Source organism: Catharus ustulatus, chromosome 2, assembly GCF_009819885.2.
Source record: "Catharus ustulatus isolate bCatUst1 chromosome 2, bCatUst1.pri.v2, whole genome shotgun sequence".
In the NCBI taxonomy this organism is placed as follows: domain Eukaryota; kingdom Metazoa; phylum Chordata; class Aves; order Passeriformes; family Turdidae; genus Catharus; species Catharus ustulatus.
The window spans coordinates 42,941,946-42,966,260 of NC_046222.1; the positions used below are offsets into that span (position 1 = coordinate 42,941,946).

Here is a 24,315-nt window from a genome sequence, read left to right on the forward strand (position 1 = left end):
TCATTATTACAATTCATAATCTTGATATGCTATTTATTCCTTCACTCAGGGACTTGCCAACAAATCCTGCTAATTCTTGATGCATGATATCTCTGAAATGCTGTCCAGTCTGCTGTGACTGATATCCTCACCCATTTCCAACCATAGTTATTAAACACCTTATTAATAATTATTTAGTGATTATTAGAAATAAAGTGAACATATCAAACTTATCTTGAAAAATATGCTACATTCTCTTTAAAAAAAAGAAAATCTAATTCACTATTTCAATCTTATTTCAGCCAATTAAGATTCCAATCTTCAATAGAAATTAAATTGCAAATAATTTTCTCTTCTAGAATTACTCTGCTAAACTACTTAATATTCTCCATAACTTCATCTTTTTCTTTAATGAATTAGAAGAATTAGTAGCTTAATTATTATTTACATACATATGCTCAAATACACTTCACTACACTCAGTATTTCCCACAAAAAATAACCATGAGCAATTTTTTATTAATTAAATACTAATAAATATGAATTTAAATGTAATTTTAAAAATTAGTCCTTTTTGACTCAAAATTTCTTCACAAAAAGTAATATTACAAGGTATTATTTATTCTAGGTTGTTTAGATTTGGCTTTAGTATAAATTTCCTTTCTGCTTCGTGTCTTCTCTGTTCTAGAGATACAGTCCTCTGCAGCACTGAAAATACTTCAAATTGCCTTAAGTCTTAAATATAAATGAACCATTTTTCTCTAAGATAATAATAGGTATGGAATGTGGAATATATCACAACTGGCAAGAGTAACTATTAAATTTAATTATTAGTTTCATTATCTGATATTTTTAATAAATAATTTTCCAGAATTTCTAGTAGGAAAGCACAAAATATTTAAATCAAGCAAAGAAATATTTACAGTAGTTTCATGAATACAAGCCGCACGGATTATAAGCCGCACCCCCGGTGCCTCGACAATGTTGCTGTCTTTGTCAATAGATAAGCCGCACCCCGAATATTAGCCGCACTTTCGTTCGTCGCGAGAATCCGTGCGCAGCTTTCACAAATTGGCCAATTAGTAACAGGATCGCGGCATAGCGGGCTTTACTGGCTCGGGGCGGGGCCAGGCAGGCTCGGCCCGCTCATGGTTGCCGACGGGGCCGGGTAGCCCAGCTCAGCGCCACGGCTCGGCGGGGCTGGCCGGGTGGTGCTGCCGCCGCCGCCGCCGGGCTCGCTGGCCCCCCTCTCCCGTCAGCACCGCCCCGCTGCCGCGTTCGCTCGCCCGGCTGGCAGGGCTGCCGCCGCCGGGCTCGCCGCCCGCCCCGCTGCCGCTTTCGCTCGCCCCGCTGCCGCTTTCGCTCGCCCCGCTGCCGCTTTCGCTCGCCCTGCGCCGCGCCTCGCGAGCGCCGCGCCCGCCCGGCCCCGCGGCGCTTCGGCGAGCCGCGAGCGGCGGCGCTTCGGCGAGCGGCAGCGCTTCGGCGAGCCGCGAGCGGCGGCGCTTCGGCGAGCGGCGGCGCTTCGGCGAGCCGCGAGCGGCGGCGCTTCGGCGAGCGGCGGCGCTTCGGCGAGCCGCGAGCGGCGGCGCTTTCGCGAGCCGCGAGCGGCGGCGCTTGCGAGCGGCGCTTTCGCTCGCCCCGCCGGCAGGGCTGCCGCCGCCGCCACCAGGCTCGCCGGCCGTCCCCTCCCGTCTGCACCGCCGCCGCGTTTCCTCGCCCTGGCCGGCACTGCAGGCCCCCGCACCGCCGGGCTCCCCCACGCTGCTGGCCCCAATTCTGCTGGGCTTCCCCCGCTGCCAGGCAGCCCCACCCGCCGGCCTTCCTGCTTCTGCCATGCTCCCCTGCACTGCTAGCCCCAGTTCTCCCGGGCTCCCCCGCCATGCTGGCTCAGGCTCTGCCGCCCTCCCTGCCCCGCCCTGCTGGCTCAGGCTCTGCCGCCCGCCCCCGACACTGCTGGCCCCGCCTCTGCCAGGCTTTCCCACCTCTGCCGGGGCCGGCCGGGCTCCAGCTTGGCTTGGGGCTGCCGCGGGCTCTCACTTCCGTGTTGGCAGCTTTTAGAATTTTGTTAATAGATTAGCCGCCCCGGAATATTAGCCGCACTTCCGGGTTTCCACCAAAATTTTGGTCAAATTGGTGCGGCTTGTATTCGTGAAATTACTGTAATTTTATGTTAAAATTCAATTCAAAAGTAAACTTTTTTACTGGTGATAAATACAAATCCTATGAAATGTGAAATGTAGCTCTGATAAAAGCTATATGAGCTTTATTTTATATTTATCCTAGTTTTCCTGTGTAGGTGTTGAATTTTGTAAGCTTGCTGTGTATTTCAATTCAGTGTATTCTTGAGACATTGCATTTGAAGGAAGTCTGAAAAGCAGTGAAAAGTCTTCATACACATTTTTTATTAATTTTTTCTTTGCAACAGAGAATGTCCTTAGCATTGTGAGGTCTTACCTACATTGAAGGCAGACTGACCTGGCTTCAATTTAACCAACCAGACACAGAGTCCTGAGATACATACAAGGGTGCAGAGGCGGAAATCATGGCAAGGTTGCTCTCTACCATCTTTTAAGTGTACCAGGTTTTCCAACTTTCTTAGCTCCACATCGGCGTCTCATTTTTGTGTACAGTAATTTCACGATTATAAGCCGCACCATTTTGACTAAAATTTTGGTCCGAACCTGAAGTGCGGCTTATAATCAGGTGCGGCTTATATATGAACAAAGAACGAAAAGTTGCTGTTTTAGTTTGGAGGACAGGTGTCTGCTGAGAAAGGCAGGAACTTCTCTTTGAAATGGAGAATGTAAACCCCCTCCCTCCAAATTATTATAATTTGGAAATCAAGGGGCTTTCAGGCAAAGATATGGGAATTAGGAATAACAGTTCATTTCTAGGGAAATCAAAATAGAAATACAGTACTACAAAGAAACAAACTCCAAACCCTGACAAAGTCAGAGTACAACCTGACACCCCGACAGTCAGGGTGTTGGCAGCAGTCCCATTAAATGGTGGCTGCATCCTCCTGCAGTGACAGATGTGGTTCAGTTGGAGCAGTGCTCCTGTACAAGGTGCAGTTTCCCTCTGAAGGTCCAGTGGTGATGTGGAGAAATCCGGTTTTCCTCTGGAGTCCAGTGGAGAAAGGGGCTCCCTTAGTGTCCCAAAGCCTCTGTTTTTATCTTGGTAAGAAATGTTGGGCTCTTCCCCCTGGTTGGAGCAACTTTCAATGGGATGCAGTAATTTTATCAGTCCCACAGTGGGACTCAATGGGCCATTAGCAGACAATGACTCGCTGGAGGAAGGATGGGTTGTGAAAAGATAAAGAACAATGCCCAACCTGGTTTCAATGGATGGCCCATTAGCAGATTATCTGCCATTGAGATAAGGATCACTGTCCCCACCCTCAACAGATGGTGATAGAACAGATACCTTTTATCACACTCTGTATTGCAACATGCGGCTTATAATCAGGTGCGGCTTATATATGGACAAAAAACAAAAAGTTGCTGAAACCCAGAAGTGCGGCTTATACTCAGTGCGGCTTATAATCGTGAAATTACTGTAAACTGATTACAGCAATTTCACGACTATAAGGCGCACCCTTTTTGACTAAAATTTTGATTGAAACCTGGAAGTGCACCTTATAATCCAGTGTGCCTTATATATGGACAAAGTTCAGAAATTTGGCAACCCGGAAGCGCAAGCCGCGAGTTGAGCTGCACGCCACGAGAGCCGCGCACCGCGAGTGCCACGTGCCAAGTCCCCTTGCCAAACCGTTACTAATTCGTTACTTTGTTGCGCATGGATCCTCGCTGGGAAAAAAAAAATTTGTGCGTTATACACTGGTGCACCTTTTATATGGACAAAGTTTGAAAATTTGCCGACACGCGGAAGTGCGCCTTATAATCCGGTGCGCCTTATAGTCGTGACATTACTGTATTTAACTGCAGCAGCAAAATAATCTTAAATGCAGAATCCCTCCTATTGAGCAATATGCTGCAAATTCCCAATCTATCTTGAACTGCTTTTTTCTTCTATGCAGCACCAATTATGGCTTAACATAATTTAAATCATTTATACTCAAGTTATTTCACAGAAAGACAGAATCATTTAGGTTGGAATAGACCTCCTGGATCATCAAGTCCAACCTTTGACTGATCACTACCTTATCAACTAGACCAAAGCACCCAGTACCAAGTGACTGCACCACCTCCCTGGGCAGTCCTTTCCATGAAGAAATTCTTCCTGATGTCCACCTTGAACCTCCTCTGAACGGACTATAAACAGATAATAAATTCAACTCACAAAAAACTGGGACATATTTTTTAAACTTCTTTCAAATAATAAAGATGCGTACAGTGTTAATTCAAATCTTAGTTAAACTAATTGTCAAAAACAACTTCATTCATATAAAATACACATCTTTATGTGCCCTGCAAAACTAACCCAGTATAAAATTACTTTGCTAGTAGTTGATCCCTGAACAAGGAAACAAACCCTTCAACAGAATCCTGGTCATTATCTTTTCCTGAGATGCATCAGCTTCAGAAATCTGGGTTGATTAATGGACCCAATATAACGCTTATAGGAATAGATCTTAACTGTTTGAAACTGAGGCAAAGGAAGCATTGAGTACCTCAGCCTCACCTGGGTCCTTTGTCACTGGCTCCACCAGCATAATCTGTCTGTGGTGGCGAACTGACATGGCCCATAGCCAAAAACTGCTGTTCAAAAACTGCTGCTTCCTCTTGCATTTTTCAATTAATAGAAAGAGATTATATTTCCATTCTAGCAATACATTCAGTATGGTTTATCAAAGCAAAAAGTAATCATTGCTAGTGAAGAATACGTAGAATTAGCATCTTTGTCTAGTACCACTTCCTCTTTCCTTGCCTGCATTTAGAAGAAAATCATTGCTTAAATGGGATATTAAATACATACATTCCTTATACAGTAGCTCATCATCTGAATTAGAAACTATTATAGAATGAAATAGAATACATTTTTATTTGCAGGCCTGTATCATGTCTGATGCATATCTCTAGAATTTCCATGTAATCAATTTTTCCTGCATCAATGTATTTCATATGTATGAAATGAACATCCTTTTTTGTTCATTGCAACTACAGTTAATTAAATTTAAGGGTCTATAGTTAAAACTGGTTCTTACAGCACAAGGCTACAAATATGCTTAATTGCAACACTCAGCTGAATTTTCTGGGGTTTTTATTTTTTTTTTTTCTGCTTAATTAGATAGGGGAGCAAACATTACTTCAGGAGTTTGTTTAGAAAACTGCAAGACACTTTATAGCCTCCAAGTGCTAGAAAAGGAATTTGATTATCCAGAAGAGTATGATAAGTTCTGTTTTATTCTGACATTCTTACATTTATTTTACATTCATTAAGGTCCTTCCATTTCATTTGTTCTTAAAGAAATGCCTATGCCACAGGTACTGGCCACATGAGTCTTGAAACCACTTGAAACCTCATCCTTCTCAGACTGTAACTGTTGGTTGCAAGACACTATCAGTGTATTTTGGGCAAATGCAGTCTAAAGTACCATACTCATTACTCCTTGGTACTGGAGAGCCAGTATGGCCAAGGCTGGAATATTGTCATCATTCTGGATACCATATTACAGGAAGGAATTCAACAAAATTAGAAATTAAGTGCAACAAAGGTCACACAGTCTCTACCATATCTTCCACTTGAAGACTGATTTTGTGAATTATACAGGATGGTACTGCACTCATCTCATTTCCACCCTAGGATCAGTAGAATTCTAGTATAAATTAGACATTTTAATCTTCTCTGTAGAAAAGGAGAGATATTTCTCCTACCTACTTTATAAATGGAGAATCTATATTTTTTCACTGCTTCAAAGAGAATCCCAGCAGATTAGATGAGAGGCCTCCTTTAATACATCGAATTTAACAGGAATATAGACCTTAGATGGATGATGGAGTAAAGTCACTAACAAGTACAGATATCACCTCAAACAATTCCCATTATAATATCAGACTCTATCTTGGAGGAAATTGCTGTCTGGCTGAAATTTTATTATCTGTCACTAATCATATTGAAAGACTAATCTTGAATTTGACTGTTCTAGTACTCAGAAACATTAACCTAATTTTCACCCTAAATTTTAAACCAGTTGAGATCTATTTTACTCAAACTGAGTAGCACTTTCCCCTGACAGTAGTTACTTGCAAAGCACAAACCCACAGCAATCATATCCCCTCTCAACCTTCATCTTGCTGAGTGAAATTAAGCTCCTCTCATTTCCTGCTACATCCACATGGTTAAATCTTTCACAAAACAAAACCTTTCTTGAGTACAGCTTCCCAAACTTAAAATAATTCCTTGTGTCAGTGTTTGTAGTAAAATGATCAGACACCCTTTTTTGTTGCAGTACATCTTTGGCTATCTCTCAGGTGCATTTACAGTCACGAAATCATTTAGGCACTATGGATTCTCCTGCAAGGCAGAATTCTGCCATTGCTGACTTTCCTTAATCAGGTGTCAGACAATGAGTATCAGATTTATGAACTAAAAAAATTGTGCTGAAAGAAGTGATTTTGACCCTTAACTCCCTTTGAGGATATGAAATATCACTACAAAGAGCTGTGAAGCTGGGAAAGTTTGGGCATGGGAAACAACTGTAAGTATCCACAGCATTAGAATCCAAAGTAAAATGTTTTGTAGGAGATTCTGCAATATCTGCTAGAAGCTGAAAAAGATTGTATAGTGACAGGTTAGAGTCCTCATGTTCCTTTACTCACTTAAAAGAGCTTATAATGCTTTAAAATTACCTTATAAGACCAATCTGTTAATGCATTTAAACTTGAGGTTTGGCTTTCCTTCAAAAGCTTTTAACCTTTAGAAGAAGACTGAGGAACATCTCAAGAAATTAGAACATATAAACTCAAAAAATGCAACTTTGATACTATCTTCATGACCATGCTTTAGTAAGAGACTACACTGAAGTCCCTGACTTGCATATATTAATACAAAGACAAAAAACCTGCTGCTCTCATGAAAAAAAAAAAAATGTGTACTCATGTGCACTGCCAACAATGCAAATCTACAGGCTGGAAACATGGCAAGGAAAAAAGGAGGTTGACACGACTGGCAGCATCGTAAAGGAAAAAAGTCATAAAGATAAATGCTCTCAGAGCAAACTAAATGGAGAAAGTTGTGTTGACGCACTGGTTTAATCACAAACTCCTCAGTCCAGTGAAGTTCAAGAATTTTGAAAATTGTCCAGTCACTGTGACAATAGTATCTACTGTTTGTCCAAAGTACACAGCTAAAACAAAGTTGAAACCATTCATAATCTCTTCTGAACCAACTCTTTGGGGAAGCCTCCAGAAAATTTGAAAAGCCATGAGCCTATTTTTTACAAACAGAAGAAAAAAGTTAAGCTGAATCAATAATTTTCAAATTTAATTCTCTTATACTATTAGTAAACTGTCAATAATTAGCAATTAGATAGGAGATTAGATAGGAAGTAATACCAAACAAGATCATCAGCGCCAAATACCCAATAATAAATCAGCTTAAAACTTGCTAATTATTTGGATTTGGATGTTCTGTTCTTCTACTCTCCTTAATCGCACTTCTATATAGAAAATATAAAAATAGATGTAGCATATAACATATTATACATAATTTACAAAAATAAAATTATATATGGATATACATAAAATAATGGCGGTATATATAAAAATAATATAAACTCCATCTAACTAGAGATAGGATGGGAGCTTAGACAGATACATGGTGTGGACCTCTATATGAGACCACGCTAAGGGACAGAAAATGAAAGGTTGTAGAAAGTAAGATAAAATTGAAATTCTAAATGCAAAGACAGTAAACATCTTGAAAAAAATATCTGAAAAAACTTTTCAGCTATTCAGGTTTTCCATCCTTTGGCGTGAGGATCCAAGGTTCCTCCATAACCCTTAAAAGCTGGTGGAGAATTATAAGTGACCTAGGGATGAAAAACACTGTAAGTAACAAGCCAAAACCATCTGTGGACATGTACAATAAAGTTTAAAAATAATAAGTGACAGTGATTGTCTTAGCAGTAAGAAAACCCCATAATGAACATCCCTTAAGTATTTAATTTTGTAGCAGATGAAAAGTACAACTAAGAGTATTTTTTGTCTAGTGGGGTTTCTATCAGAAGATGTACATCAAACACACAATATAAAATATATTATCTTTAAGACTTTTATTTGAAATATTGGTGGAAACTGATTTGCCTTCTGCGACCATCCGGAGGTCTTTCTGAGACCTGGACTATCAAAGCTTTTTTTGTTTACAGACTGCTGAGGAGTGTTTTCTCCAAGCTGATTGATTATGTTGTCCAAATGCTTTTGTACGGAAGCAGTTAAAAACAATTATGTTTTAGAGAGTATTTCATCAATCACAGTTTGTGAACCTGGAAGGGTCACAGTCTGACAAACATTTTCTTCAGGAAATAAACGATTTTTCTTTGTCTTGTGAAAAGTAGTTTAGCAGCTGTCTAATGGATAATGGAGAGAAAGCACCCAACATAAGGCAAACAACCAGTTTCCAGGCTCCTTATTTAATTTCTCATTCATTCACCCTAATTTTTACCCTTAGTTGAGTAATAAAACCAGGGGCTTATTATTGATGAAGTAGCTTCCAACCACTGAAATGAGAATGACAAGTAAATAGAAATGTTTAAGGAAATTATTGGGAAAGCAGTGTTCTGAATAAAAATGGCCTAAGGAGAAAAAGTAACCTGGAAAACTGTAATTGAGTCAGCTTACAGATTTATCAGGAATACATAAAAGGTTATAGCACTCAGATTGCTAGATGCTTTTAAAGAGGGCCATGAGATTTAAATTCTTCCCTAAGAGAAAAAAAGAGAGAAGAGAGTGCTTTACCAGCCCACAGGCTTTTATATATCACAACTGCAAAGCCAAGCAAAGAGAGTCACAGAGTATTCTGAGTTGGAAGGGACCCACGAGGACTATTGAGTCCAGCTCTGCCGTAAACAGCCCGAACGAGGAACAGACCCACAACCTTGTGTTACTAGCACCAGGCTCTGACCAGCTGAGCTAATCTCAGAGTCAGCACAGGAACACAAAGGCAGGCAGATGACATGAAGAAATGGGTTGGGACTGCTTTCTATGGAGTGTAAGAAGATATCATCCTTTTTTTTTTTTTTGAGCATTACTAGCATTTTAAGCTTTAAAGACTTCTATGGATCTGGATTTTGTAGGTGTGAAGATTGAGTTGTACCTGAGTTTCATTCATGATTTCATGCTGGCTGCTGAAAATATCTGACAACAAACTTTAAATATAATTTTTGAGGTCCAATTTTAGTGCCATTACTGAAAAACTGAATTCCTATTTTCCAGTAGTTGATCTTGCCTAGAATGGTGTCTAGCTATGCCTGCAAAAATAGTTCCTTTCTATGTAACACCTGCTCAAACATTTTTCCTCAACTGTAAAAAACATTGAATGCATTCACCCTTGAGAACACGCTTTAACTAAAGTGTAATTGCCCATTTTCACAGCTTATTTAATCAACGTGCAACCTCAACTCTGAGCTTGTTTAAAGATAGGAAATATTTTTCTGCATTGTTTCTTGCAGAAGTTGGCAAATACTGGTGTACATATGTACAAATATACAGACAGAATGCCTTATTAAGCTTGGCACTTGATAATACCATTGTTCTCCTCTATACCCAACATCTAATAAAAAAATACAGGATTCCACATTCATTACATGTATTTCAGGAAGTTCCTCTTGGTGCCTGTTGTATAACTTTGTTACATCCTCTGCCCCTCTGGAGACAGAGTGTCCAAAGTTCACTTGTTTAAGAACAGTAAAACAAAAATCAAAGAGTCTTAATAATTCAAATTAAAGCTAGTATTTTATCTTCTGGACTGGAGATAAAAAGGAAAATTAGAAGACATTAAATATCCAGTATGACTTAGCATGGTTTTACCAGCTGTCTACTTTGCTAATTTGTGGGTTTTACATGAATACCTGAAGTACGTCACAGCCTTCACTGCTATGTGCTTAGAGAGATATTCCACTTGCATATGCTAAGGGATATGTGAAATTCTGTATTCCTAAAGTCTTGCCCATTGCCATTTTGAGATGAAGTAAATAATTCTTCATTTCTGAAGGTTTCTATATGGTTTTGTATTTGGGGCTTAAACAATTTATATAGGTCTATCTGAGCTTGCATGTTTTGTAAAATTTAATGTCTTGTGCTTGTTCACTCCCCACTTTCCTGGCAATGCCTAACTTTGTCACTGCAGCTGCCAGTCCTTTTTGAGGTTCCTTCTGCTAGCCCTGGGACTACTTCCCCTTTCAGAAACTCAGTTTTGTGATCAGGTGCTTTCTGTCCATGTTAAGCCATTCCTTTTGCAGAGTTCTCAGTCCTGCGCAGTGCAGCTGCCTGCCAGCAGTGCCCACCAGTTCTGAGTGATGGCTTTCATTACTCACCTCCCTGCAAGGTGACTATCAGGAAGACTGCTGCAGACAAAAATTGCTAGGTGCCTGCTTGCCCCAAGCAAGCTTCTCCTCTCCACTAAGAATCACTGGCCTTTCTGTTTTAATAAGCCACTGCATCTAGCAGTTTAAGAATTCCAGGCCTGACTTTATCTGAGCTGGAAATTTAGGAACCAGCTGTTTACCTATATAGGAGTTCCCTGAAAAAGTTCATATTAGAGTCACCACTGAAGTTCCATAACTCTCTTATCATTGTTAATATCATAAGACTACTCTTGATGATTTGTAGACTAAATCATTGAACCTATCAGGTCATGTTTTTTAAAGTGAAGTTGAAACTCTCCTCAGTTTAGAAGGCCTACAATCAATATAGTGGCTGTAACACAAACACAGCTGTCTATGACAAACATGCCTCTATAAACAGAACATTATTACATTAGCAGTGAAGAAGCAGACATCAAGACCATAGCCCTTGTTATTTTCTCAGAGTTCCTTAGGAATGAAGGGACAAGAAATCAGATTAAAGCAAAACCCAGTTCTCTTACATCTCCTGGAACGCAGTGCTACCGTGTAGCACGTGCTTTAGTGCTGTGTCCCACTGGTTATAAATAAAAGCACTTTAAATAAAGTGTGGATACTTGTACCAATGCTAAAACTGGATACAAACAAAGCAAACTTCTATTACACACAAACCACTTCATGTTGGTCCTCAACTCTTGGAAACTCTCAGATTTTTAAAGAGAACATTCCTTTTAAACAATAAACTAAAGACAAGGTTCAGTGTTTCATTTCTCCAAATCTTGTTACACAAATTGTTGATCCCATAGAAGGACAAATTGAATTTCTGTTTTTATTTTCAAAAGGATAAAGCATAATTTCTATTCAACTAAACAGATTAATTCCTGTATGTCATAATTTATACAGTGCAGCAGTTTTGCTAACTGCTTCATAAATTAGGTCAGGATGCTGTTTCATGTGCATTCTTGCAGAAACACTCCAAACCCTCTGCTCTGTTTTGGCTGCTCATGGCTACTGTCGTACCGTGTCATTCAGTATCCTGACAGACATGCTGGGATATCCCCAGGCTGACCCCAAGCAAGGAGCTATCTAAATGAAAATTAACATTTAGATATAAGTAAATAAGCAAAATACTCTTCTCTCCCCACTCCTCCAGAAAAATGCTTACTCTAAGCCCAGCTCTCCAGCCCAGATTATCATACAGATGCAAATCCTTGTGCTGTCCCCTGGTAGGAGGCAGTGAGGACAGGAATCAGTGGTAGCAAGTGAGGAGACAAGGAGATTTAATTCTAATACCAGTCTGAACCACAAAGACTACTGTCTACAGTAGTCACTTAGATACAACTGTGTATTTTCCTTTGTATTTTCCCTTTGTTGAATCACCCTTCTGCAAGCTCTTACTCAAAACAATAGGCTATGATGCAAAATAAAGGGGATTTTTTTAAAACCAGCATTTTGTATTCACTCATGAAGTGATCTATCTATGATGACGATAGATGATGTAGAAGACAGGGGAAAAGCAGAATAAACAATTTAATATGGATTTTCTCTATCAAACTCTGGGTTGAGCTTTTCCATTTCACATAAAACAGAACCTGGGCATATTACTCACATTTAGATCAGTAAAAGTGGTCCTTCAGATGAAAAAAATGGAAAATGCAAACCTGAAAGACACTACATCTCTAATTTTAGTGAATCCTAAACAGAAAGCAGGTTGAAACCTATAAGTCCAGAAGGACCAAGTTATCTTCTCAGCATTAAATGCTCTCCTGCTCACTCACTTTCCACAGTTCACAAATAGGATGCCTGCTCTGATTCCCCACCCCAAGGATTGCTCATGCACAGCTCTCTTGCTCACATTTCTGAGTAATCATAAGGCCACCAGTGAAGAGATACAGAGGATCCTAGAGATTGGTTGGGAGCTGATAAAGATCAGAGACCCATTTACACACACACACATACATACACACCCCTTCTATCTAAAGAACATATGCCAATGCACTGACAGAACAATATATTTAAACCTATCTGGAGAAACAACGTCACCCTTTTATAGTGTGCATTTTCCTTCTGCCATGTCTTCTTCAACCTTGACCACAAATAGGCATGTTTTCAAGCAGCACTTGCAGCACTTGGAGGGAGAGCCGATCACTTATTCTACCTATCCTCTTTTTTTTTTGTATTTATTTTTTTTCAGGAACAAGTACAAGCAGAGCCTGTATCTTATCCCTACAAAACAAACTGAAGAAAAGGGAGCAGGAAGTAAATTAGAAGATTACTGATCCAAAACAAGGCAAAGGAGGTGCTCCCTCATACTGTGCAGTTAGTACATGCAAGGTGCCACAAAATGTTACAGGTGATAAAAGTTAATAGGCTCAAGGGGCAATGAGACAAATTCAGCCAACAATAATTCACTGCTGGGATTGAATTGCCTCTTTTTTATGCATATATTTAGACATAGAATCATGTGCATACCAAATAATATATATAATATATATATATAGGTGCCTAACTGAAAAAGCTTTCTTGAACCATTCCCATGTCTGTAGGTGTTTGCACATTCCAAAAGCTTCTGTTATAATCTATTCCAGTCTCAATAGTTTTAATATTTGCATCACATAGATATGTCCATGTTGTAAAAATTTAGCTTAATAAAAAATATTTTTAATGGAAATTTTAATGTAAATAAGTATGGATAAAGTTTATTGCATTAGGCAACAGGAAGGTACATCCATATACTAGAGACAAAATTACATTTGTGTTGCTCCTCTGAGTAAAGCCACAATTTATCAGAGAAACATAGAATCTGATTTAGTACAGTGGTAATTTAGAGTTAATGGATTCATGTTTATAAAAATCACTTCACGCCTAAGAGAAAAATTAGACTCAAGAGGTTAGTGTAAATAAATTTAAGGGATAGAAACTGTCTTGAGCTGCAGCCTTTCCTGAGAATTTGAAGAACTCAAGCATTCAGACAGCAGATCTTAAGTTTCTCTATAATAAATATCAATGTCTGAAATTAAAGAACAGCTTTAAAAGACACTACCATCTGTGTACAATGTACCAGAAAGACAGGGGAATCAACCATTAATTGATTAGCTCTGTAGCAGCCCATTCTTCATCAACCATTCCAGGGCTGAAATGTCAAAGTTCAGTGGCATGAGTTCTCAATGCTGCTGTAAGAGCCTATAAACTCTCCAGCAGCACTGGTGGGTGTACTACTGGTGCCATATCCTCTAAATCGCACTCCTCTGGCCTTTGCAAAATCTTATACAGCTATGGCTCACAGCTAGAGAACACCACCAATGTATGCCTCATGATTCTGATGATCAACTTCTCCCTACATGAGCAATTAGCTGTAAAAACACAGCCAAGAAAAACTTTCCCACTGTGTTCTCCCAACCTAGTTTGAACTTTGAGTTCTTTAAAGTACCTGACAGAACAGTCAGAACCTTTTTCTAATAGCCCCCCTCATCTGAATAGCTCACACCATAATGTATGAAACATATTTTGCTAGCGTGTTTTGACCTTTAGAGGGGACAAAACACGAGATTTTTCTAGTACATGGGGTTTCAGTTTAATAGGATTTAATCCCATTTAATAGTGCTTCACTACTTGTAAAGCTTAGTACTGCTGGGACCAGGTGATTTTGAAATAAAGGTAGGAAAGGTCGGATACCTAATTTAGGATAACTGGGCAGCTCATACTTCGTGAAACTATGGTTTCAAGTTGTTTGCAGTCAGGTAAGTAACACCATCCACAGTCACTAGCTCATATTCCCAAAGCAAAGAGTAATGGCTGCAGAGGTAGGGCCCTTGAGTACAGTTATGCATTGATGAGCTCCAGCAAAATCCCAGCTGTGGAACCGCAGGGGCTGCGACTCCAGATGGCCACAGCTGAGCACTCTGGGCAGGTGCAGCATCTGAAAGACTGCCTAAATCTGTGAAACAATGAGTGAACCTAACCTAGCAACCTTTAGTAAAAGCACTGAAGGCAGTATTCTGTCCTGCTTGCTAGAATGGGCAGATCTGTAGAGACTGCGCAGAGGTACAAGAAAGGTTCTGTTTGAATTTTGTTGACCAAAAAAATGGAAAACAAAAAGAAAACTCAAGCAATGCTGGGGAAGGGTATATTTAAGCCATGCCTCAAATATGAAGCAATGTCCTATTACAGTCCTGAGGCATTAGCCTTCTGATAGCAGTGGAGTTGCTACCAGAAGCTGTTTAAAAATTAATTTCACTTCAGCTCACAATGTTGTCACATTCAGGAAGACATTTTAAAAGCAGAAAAACTCCTCTACTAGCATTGCTGTTCTTCAGCTTATTTTAATTGTGCCCTTTTACCACAGCCATTTCTATTCTGCTGGGGTTTTTTCATAAACTGAATGCTGCTTATTGACACATGTGTTAATTAACCTCATTTGTGAAATGCATCTCCCCAAAGCACTTTCTTAACTCCTTCATTTATTTTTAAATCAACACTTATTAGAGACAATATTGTCACCTACTTTATACATATTCAAAACCTGCCAGAGGATATTAATAAATTGCTTATAAATTATAATATACAATAAAATTAATATACTAGAAAAAAAGCCTGAAAAACAGCACATTCTCCCCAATATTTCTAGTTCCATGTGTAAAATTAAAGGTATTTAAGGCACTGATGTGCTGCGCTTCACATAGTTTGAACCTAGAAAATAGCTGTTAATAACAATGAACTGAAGCAGACCAGGCAGAAAAGGCATCCTACTTAGAAATCTTCAGGGAATACACACAGTGAAAATGTTGCACACACACTGCAGGGAGATTCACCAGAATCTGGCAGACAATTACCTACTCAGGTAATCAGGGCTCAAAATCCCTTGCCTTGTAATTGTAAGAATAAATTTAGAGGTTTTACCCTTAAAATGCGATAATCCAAAACAACAGATTAAATTCAGAAAAAAAAAAGCTCATCTACCATTTCTATTTCTGATTCTTTAAAATACAGAGGGTATGTTTACTTTCTCAGAAGACATGGCACAATTTTTTCAGGATGTAGGACAGCATTTGTCTCTCCTGTCTGTGCTATTACCACTGTTCAACTTTCTTTCACCCCTGAAACATAAAGAAGTCCAGCAGTATAATAAAATCACCCTTCTGACAGAAATAGGCTGCTAGATTACTCCAACCTTAGCTCCCTTCCATTAGGAAAAGATCCATCCATGGCTGTTTCTTGGATTCTGGAAATTGGCCAATATCCTATTTCATCTTTCGCTCATCACCATTCTACCACAGCTCATTATCTCCAGCAAGGAATCTTGTCAAGTGATTTTAGAAAACATAAGGCATATCACTTATCTCATGTAACATTTTCATAATGCTTAGAAAGGACTTCACAAAATTAAAAAGGCATGCTCCCTTGTTTTCAAACCTTCCTGCTATTGATGGATAAATCATTTATTTTCAGGTATTCCCCAACTCCTCAAACAATAGAAACACCAGAGAGTTCCTATAACAAACAATTCTTTAAATTAAAATAATATATAGTTATTCATAGTGTAGATACCTGCTTTTCCACAAACCATTATAGAACAACCCAGCAATAGAATGGAAGGTGGTCACTGAAGCACAGGAATTGGAAATAACACAGGAAGTAACAGAGCTGTATGTCTTGTCATACACAGCTTGGATTCACTTTCCACTTGCAAGAATGCTGAATTTCCATTCACACATTTTATAGCAAACAGCGCTAATCTGTACAAAGAGCAGGTCATCCTCTGGGGCTACAGACCATTGTTTTAAGTGACTACTTGGGCATTATATTGAGCCCAGATAGTCACTACTTCTTCAGCAGTGTAAAAAGGGGAATCATAATTCTTCATTAGATTTACTAACCACCTCAAGCAATTACTTTTGGAGACTGCTTAACTAAACTTGATACATCCACTCCCTATTCCTTTAAAAGCATACCAATTTATTGCTCTCTTTTTTTGATTGAGCTGTCAGGGATCACTGATGATGCAGAGGAATCAGAACATGACAAGTCCCTAGCTGGATATTCCTGATGCAAATTCCTGATTTTATCCTGAATATACTTCATGAACATGCAATTGTTATTGATATAGAGATGAAGTAGATACATGGAAACTTAAAGGAACCAGATTTAAATTACCTCTAGAAGGAAAAGGTGTGCTGAAGTACTTCAGACTGTGCAAGCTTCAACTGTACTTGAGAGTAACTGCTGTCTATCCCCAGCTCTGTTCTGTTTAGATTTTGGCTTGCATGGCACAAAAAATCTGTCTCTCAATGCAAACAATGACTCTACCTAAAATCTATGTAAATCTTGATCTTCCAGGAATAAATAAATATGCTGTGACCAGTCTTGATGAAAATAAATGCACAACTTCAGAAAAAAATGCACCAGACTGGGATGAAGTAAGGTAATTTCACGATTGTAGGCCGCACGTCCGGGTGTCGGCAATGTTAAGGTCTTTGTCCATATATAACCGCACCTGATTATAAGCCGCACTTTTGTTCGCAGCAAGGATGCTTGCACAACTTTCACAAAGTTGCTAATTAGTAACACAATCGAGGGATCGCGGAGTTTACTGGCTCGGCTCGGGGCCGTGCAGGCTCAGATTGGCCCTGCTTTTCCCCTGCTGGGGCCGTGCAAGCTCAGATTGGCCCCGCATTTCCCCTGTCGGGGCCAGGCGGGCACTGGTTTCCTCGGGGCCGTGCGGGTTTGCACTTCTGGGTTGGCAAATTTCTGAACCTCATCAATATATTGGCTGCACCTGATTATAAGCCGCACTTCCAGGTTCAGACCAAAGTTTTAGTCAAAATGGTGTGGCTTATAATCGTGAAATTACTGCAATTGTGTTCTCACAAACTGTCATCAAACAGGGTTTCAAATATTTAGCAACCAGTTAAAGAGAGGAGTTTGTGCAATGCTTTACTTCCAGACTGGTAAAGAATATTAAGCAAATGTATTGCACTGTTTTAGAAATTATCCAATCAACCTATTCAACTGCTTATGCAACATTAGTCAAGCTTTTAGATATTCCAGGATCACCCTGAACTGCTTTTTCTAGCAGTGTGCAGAGAAAGTGACAAATCCCAAAGTCTAGTTCTCAGTTCATTATGCCAATAATTAAAATCTCCTCACACACCACCTGCACAATGCCCAAAGAAAACCTTTCTACAGAGACACCTGTTATCTCTGTCTACAAGACAAGCAGCAGGAAGAGATCTCTACTCTGAAAACCAAAATAAGAGCATTCCAGTGCTTAGTACTAAAGGGAAAACAATTATCAAATTACCTCATCTGCAGAAGCAGAAATAATTCTGATCATGTAAAGCTGTGTCAAATTTAGCTTAAAGAATTTTGTGTCCAGTGTAATTGTTACCCTTGCCTTAGGTTGCCACAAGTCTCATTGCTGCTTATTGCTAGGGTGGCAGCTTTGGTTGGAAACACAGACAAAACCAGATTTCTTCATTGACGTTTCATTTATATTATATAAAATTTCCCACAGTCTTCTGTCTGTGTGACCTAAATAAAAAATTCTTGTAAGTAAAGAATGAGTTTTTACCCTTTTTTCCTAAAAATACTTTGCATTTTACCTATAAATAAGTAATAGTGATATGAAGCATCTAGGCCAAGTCCACTGTAGAAAAATTAGGTCAGCTATCCAAAAAAGTGAACATATTCATGTAATGCTACCTCTAGTTTCAGAATGGATTAATTTCTTACTGAAGTACCCTTTCTGCCTCCTTAAATGCCTGGCACTAGCAGATGTTAAAAATTCTATGAAAGATATGGTGTATTATCTCAGTCTTTTTGAGATCTGCATTGTGTTTTCTGTTTCTTAGTCATGAAAAATACTACTGGGGGAAAGGGGCAGGCAGACAGGTATTACAGGAGTCTGAGAAGAATTATGTGGAAGAGAACAGACTTCTCTTACCCATTACAAGAAAATTTACATCAACAGTTAAAGAATTCAGAGTAAATTAAAAATAGCTTCAAAACTGAATAAAATAAAAAGATGAAATAAAGTAGAAACAGTGAAAACAGATGTAAAGCACTGACTATTCAATGCTCCTTATAAAAACCACTCAGTTTTACTTTTATCCTGTTAAAGCATTTTGTATGAATGACAGTGCCCCTGAATTACACACAAATAAAAAACCTAAGGACCTTGTTCTCAGGTCTTCTTATATGAATTGTTGTACTATTTCTTCCTGTCCCCTCTTCATCAGTTTCTACATTGGTCTCTAACTATGAGTCTTACAAACCTTCTGAAAATTGGGCCAGAGATTTTAATAGAATTTGTTTTAGTCCTTTTCAGTTTATTCCACTCTCTAGACAGGTCAGTAATACCAAAAGTATGCTTATTTGCTGTGTCAGTCTCATCCTTTCCAAGAAAATCAATATGTTTTCATTGCTATGGCAGGGAAAAATAAATTTAATACATTATGTTCCCTTTGTCTGCGTCATCAAATATAGCAGTCTATTTATCATGGTCTAGTTCTTCAGTGTTCCTTTATATAACTTTCAATGTATAATGCAATTGCTAGAACAATCACAACAGCTTTAAAAGACTGAACAGAGCAATACTGAACAATAATGAACTTGTTGAAAGGATGCTAAGTTTATTGTTAATTTATTAAAGAAAAACAATACCATGACAGAGAATATATATTTCCTTTAGCTTTTGCTGACTCTGGGCAATAATTTCTCAAGTTTTTGACTCATTTCCATTGATAAAAAAGATCAACAAATATTAAAATATTTTTAAATTAGTTAAAATCAGAAACAGGCAATCAAAAGAAATATGATCAAATATCACACAAAAACACTGAAACACCATTAACAATATGAATCTCAATTGTATATTTTTCTTAGAGAGGAGAAAACTTGAATGAAGTCTGAGAATCCTCTGAATTGGACCGGCTTAACCGGCTCATAAAAAATAGGTTGAATGACCTAAAAGGGTTGAGTTATCATAACACAGCTCTATCAGGAAGCCCTGCTGACAAGAAAGTGTATAATGCAAGAAACCTAACTCATAAACATACTTCTCATGTTGGCACTTGGGTTATTTAAGGCACTTTAAAAAACTAAAAGATGGCAGTCAGTTGATCCAAAGGGGAAAATGTCCTTTAAAAAGCGAACAGCATGAGACAATTAAAGGAAAAGTTAACAACCAGGAATTCAGGTTGGGAAATTACAGTAATTTCATGAATACAAGCCGCACGGAGTATAAGCCGCACTTCCGGTGCGTCGACAATGTTGCTGTCTTTGTCAATAAATAAGCTGCACCCCGAATATTAGCCGCACTTTCGTTCGTAGCCAGGATCCGTGTGCAACTTTCACAAATTTGCCAATTAGTAACAGGATCGCGGCATAGCGGTGTTTACTGGTTCGGGGCGGGGCCAGGCAGGCTCGGCCCGCTCATGGTTGCCAACGGGGCTGGGTGGCACAGCTCGGCACTACGGCTCAGCGGGGCCACTCGGGGCCGCTCGGGTGGTGCTGCCGCTGCCGCTGCCGGGCTCGCTCGTCCCCCCTGCTGCCTGCACTGCCGCTGCCACATTTGCTCACCCTGGCCCGGCTCTGCCGGGCTCCCCAACGCTGCTGGCCCCGGTTCTACTGGGGTCCCCCATGCTGCTAGCCCCGGTTCTGCTGGGCTCCCCTGCACTGCTAATCACAGTTCTGCTGGGCTTCCCCACACTGCTGGGCTCCCCCACGTTGCTAGCCCAGGTTCTGCTGGGATTCCCCGTGCCGCCGGGCTCCCCTGCCCTGCTGGCCCGGACTCTGTCGCCCCCCCTGCCCTGCCCTGCTGGCCCAGGCTCTGCCGCCCGCCCCCCGCACCGCTGGCCCCACCTCTGCCAGGCTTTCCCACCTCTGCTGGGGCTGGCCGGGTTCCAGATTGGCTTGGGGCTGCTGCAGGCTCTCACTTCCGTGTTGGTAGCTTTTAGAATATTGTTAATATATTAGCCGCTCTGGATTACAGGCCGCACTTCCGGGTATAGACCAAAACTGTAGTCAAAATGGTGCAGCTTGTAATCATGAAATTACTGTACTCAATAATACGAACTCTGTTTCCTGAAACAGTATACTGTCTTGGACATTTCAATACTAAAATCCATGGTGTCAGAGGCACCCTGAATTTAGGTCATACGCACTTCAGAAAAACGCGCTATCTGCCCCTTTCTGGCTGCATGTCACCTGTCCTTCTGCATCATAAAATCAGCAGATCCTGGTTGATACTTTAGTCTGGCATGACAGGATTACAACAGTTCTACTCCCAGTTGTACTGCCACTCTTCAGGGTCTGTGTGTGTGGCAGGAAAAAAAAAAAAAAGAACCTATAAAATGACAGAAAAAACAAACCCAAACCCAAAACCAGTGAAATAGCAGCTGGTGAAGCATTTTAATTATTATTTTCACATGAAATTATGGATAGCATCAATAATATATTAAGAAAAAAGTCTGAACATGTTGCTGTTTTACACTGCCAAAATTCATGTTACCTAGTACCCAGGAAAGGCTTCTTGCACTTATTATAAATTCCACAGAAATACTGAAAACCTGCAAGCAGACCTCCCAGCTGAGTTAATGTTTCAGGGGAAGTAAAAAGAAAGCAATTTCCAAGTAAGAAACTTGCAGATGTCATTACGTGGAACACTAAACATCCATAACCTACTTGGCTTTCTATCTGCTGGTTGATTCTGTTTCCCTAAAAAAGGTAACAATTCAAGCTGAGTCCTCTTCCCTCAAAACAGCAGGAACGCAAATCCAAAACCTGACAACAATAAAGGAAAACATTTCCCTAGATGTTAACTTATTTTGAGTAAGACCAATGCATGAAGCAGTTTATTTTCTAGGGAAACTTGTTTTTTGGTTGTTCTGAAATTCATTAGCAAGGAAGTGAAAGATTTTAGTGACTTCAGGCATGGAGCAAACCCCAAATATTAACTTGGGATTCTCTGCAGGGTGATCAGTGCAAAATTTAAAAAAGGTCTCAAGTGCTTTGCTTAGTGTCAAAAGGACACATTTTAATCTTGATCTTCAAGGTCCCAAACTAATTGCTAAATTGCTGATTTTGTGCCTTAAAAGGAAAAACAAGTGCTTGTATCTTATGCTTGATGTCAGTGGCCCCGAGAGGTAACCATTAATTTGTGTCTGCTTTTGCTTCTGGAAAGAATATAATTGTGTCACCAGATCCCTGAGCACTAAGGCATTTTGCAGAAGCAAAACTACTAAAAACTGAATAATAAATATCATAAAATAGATCTGGAATAAAACACCACGGTTTATAGTAGCCATTGTTATGCCTAGGGTGTTTTTGTGTTGAACACTGTCAGAAACTAAATAATGCTCCCAAATAACTTGTTTTGCTAGGATTAAAGAAGTATGTCCTAAATGGTAAAAACTAATAAATGTCCTGTGTTTTGTGAAACCTAACTTTTTGTGTTCTATTTTCTGAGCTTCTGAAATTGCTTTTGTGACAGGCAGCCACAGCCCTTTGCATAAGTTACCCATATCTGGTTATGACTGTGTACATCAAAACTGCCTTTGAGAATATGCCAGAATAAAACCTCACGTCCATTTCATGTGTCCTGAATTCAGTGACGTGACAGGAGTTATTTCAAAATACTATGCAAAACTAAATAAATAGCACTCATCTAATGAGAAAGGTTTTGCCCTGATGATTGTTTACTGATGTAGCTCCTAATTTTTCTAATCCTTATTTTTCTGGCTGCTCCACAGAGACCCAGGAAGCATCAGAAGAACTTAGAGGAATCTTGATCTCCACCTTTATGAGCACCATCTGTCATAATTACATTTTTTTCAAAGATGACAAACTGACAATCAAACACATTAATTAACTATCACAGCTGTCTGTGTGATCCCTATACATGCCCTGTCACCTCAATCAATTTTATGGCAAGGCTAAATATGTATGAAAATGCAGGGTTCATATGGTCATTAATGACCTTGCCCCTCTGTAGGTTTCATTTAGAGAGGTTTCAGAGAACATTCTCTCATAACAATGTTTTATCATCTCAATTTTCAAAGTAACATGCCAATTTGTGGCTTAGTTCATAAAGGGACACTTGTAGATAGGTAAAATGAGCAGGGAAGGGATGTGTTTGCATTTGTGGATAACAGGGTTTGAAGGAATCAGGATATAAAAACTGGTGTTTAAGGAACAAGTACTGTAATTGCTCCCAGTGCCAAAGTCCAGACACCGGGCAATAACTTCTAAGAAATATCAAAATATGCTATCAAATTCAAGTCACAGATTTAGCGGAGCTTGGTATAGTTAAGTCTATAACTTTGTAAGTTTAATTTCTAATTCAATGTTTTACTTTGTTTTTAATCACAACTTAGAAAACAGGAAGTTCCTTACAACTTCCTCTTTTGATTTTAATTCCTAAATGCTTTTTGACAGAGTTAGTAAACTAATCACTTTCCTTTGAATGACTGCTGAATTTTTTGAAGGACTGCTTGAATGCCAGCAACTCTGCCTAGAAGGACCAAATTAGACCCTGATTCTCATATTGTTACACAGAAGATTTCAACACACCTGAGCAGAACACCCCAGGCATTTCCAAATACTCCCTAGAAATACTCAGAACACTGACTCACTCACATTTCTACTGCTAATGAGATCTGCAGGAATTCTTCTGTCAAGCAGTCTCTCTCCTGCTGTGCATAGTCTACCTCACTGCACTAGATCTTTCTGACTTTAGCCACACAAGAAACCCATAGTAAGAAACACAATGTATGTCAGAATGGTCTTTCTTTCAAAAAATTTAAACATGAGTCACTCAGCACAGTAGAAAATAATCTGATGCTTTTAATGGGGTATACTCATGTTGACACCAGAAGTGACTTGGGAAACGAGATAATATCTAATCATATCCATTATGTATCACACAATCAAACACGATTGATTTGACTAAATATAGATGCACACAATGCAGACATCTGCAACTGAACTCGGCATCCCGAACCCTCCACACTGCTGATGGACAGAAATAAGCCCTTCCACAGCATGATTCACTGCCCCAAGTAAATGTCTCAGTTGAACTGCACATTGGAAGTGCCTATTTATCTCCACTATTTGTAAAAGAGCTAAGCATGGCTAGTTGAGATGTAGATATCTACATATGCATCACTAAAATTATCGGAGAGGATTAAGACTTTTTCATGCGCTGATTCAGATCTACACTAACTGGTCCAAGAAAGGTATCGCCTTTGTCCCCAACCTTATCTTTGCCAACATCCTTAAATCATTCTGGCTATAACTTTGTAAATTGAAGCATGGCATTTTTTGAAATTCTGCCACTCTTTAAAGCAGAATATAGAGAATTTAACTAGAACTTGTACCAGAAATTAGATTTAAAGCATGGATTTGAGAGATTTACATAAGAACTACTGCCCTCTTGAAAACACACTTTTCTGATATTCAATCTAAGCTCTGGCAAAAGGTCACATAACGCTGTGAAAATTCCCCAGGCAGTTGCATTCTCACCATGGCAGCATAAGCTAGATAAAACCAAACATCTCCTTGAATCTGATCCAAATTTTACTGACTTGTGTGGGAACTGGTCTGGACCTCTAATGTTCAAAAAGGGTCTGAAAAGTTCTGTAATGAGATGAAATACTGCTATCTGTTTGGAAGAGATGAATCATTATTAAAATATGCCACCATCTTGCTTTAGTTAGCACAATGTATGAGAACATCAATCTTTGAAAAACAAACAAGTGAACAAACACCCATAAAAAACCAACAGGAATAAAACTCTCACTCGATCAAAGACAATAT

At 39.5% G+C, this 24,315-nt stretch overlaps 1 protein-coding gene across 2 annotated transcripts in view; it reads right to left on the reverse strand.

Annotated features, from left to right (window-relative positions):
* The window catches only part of TRPC6 (transient receptor potential cation channel subfamily C member 6), an 87,217-nt gene that overhangs the window by 35,561 nt on the left and 27,341 nt on the right, over window positions 1-24,315 (reverse strand). The window lies entirely within an intron of this gene.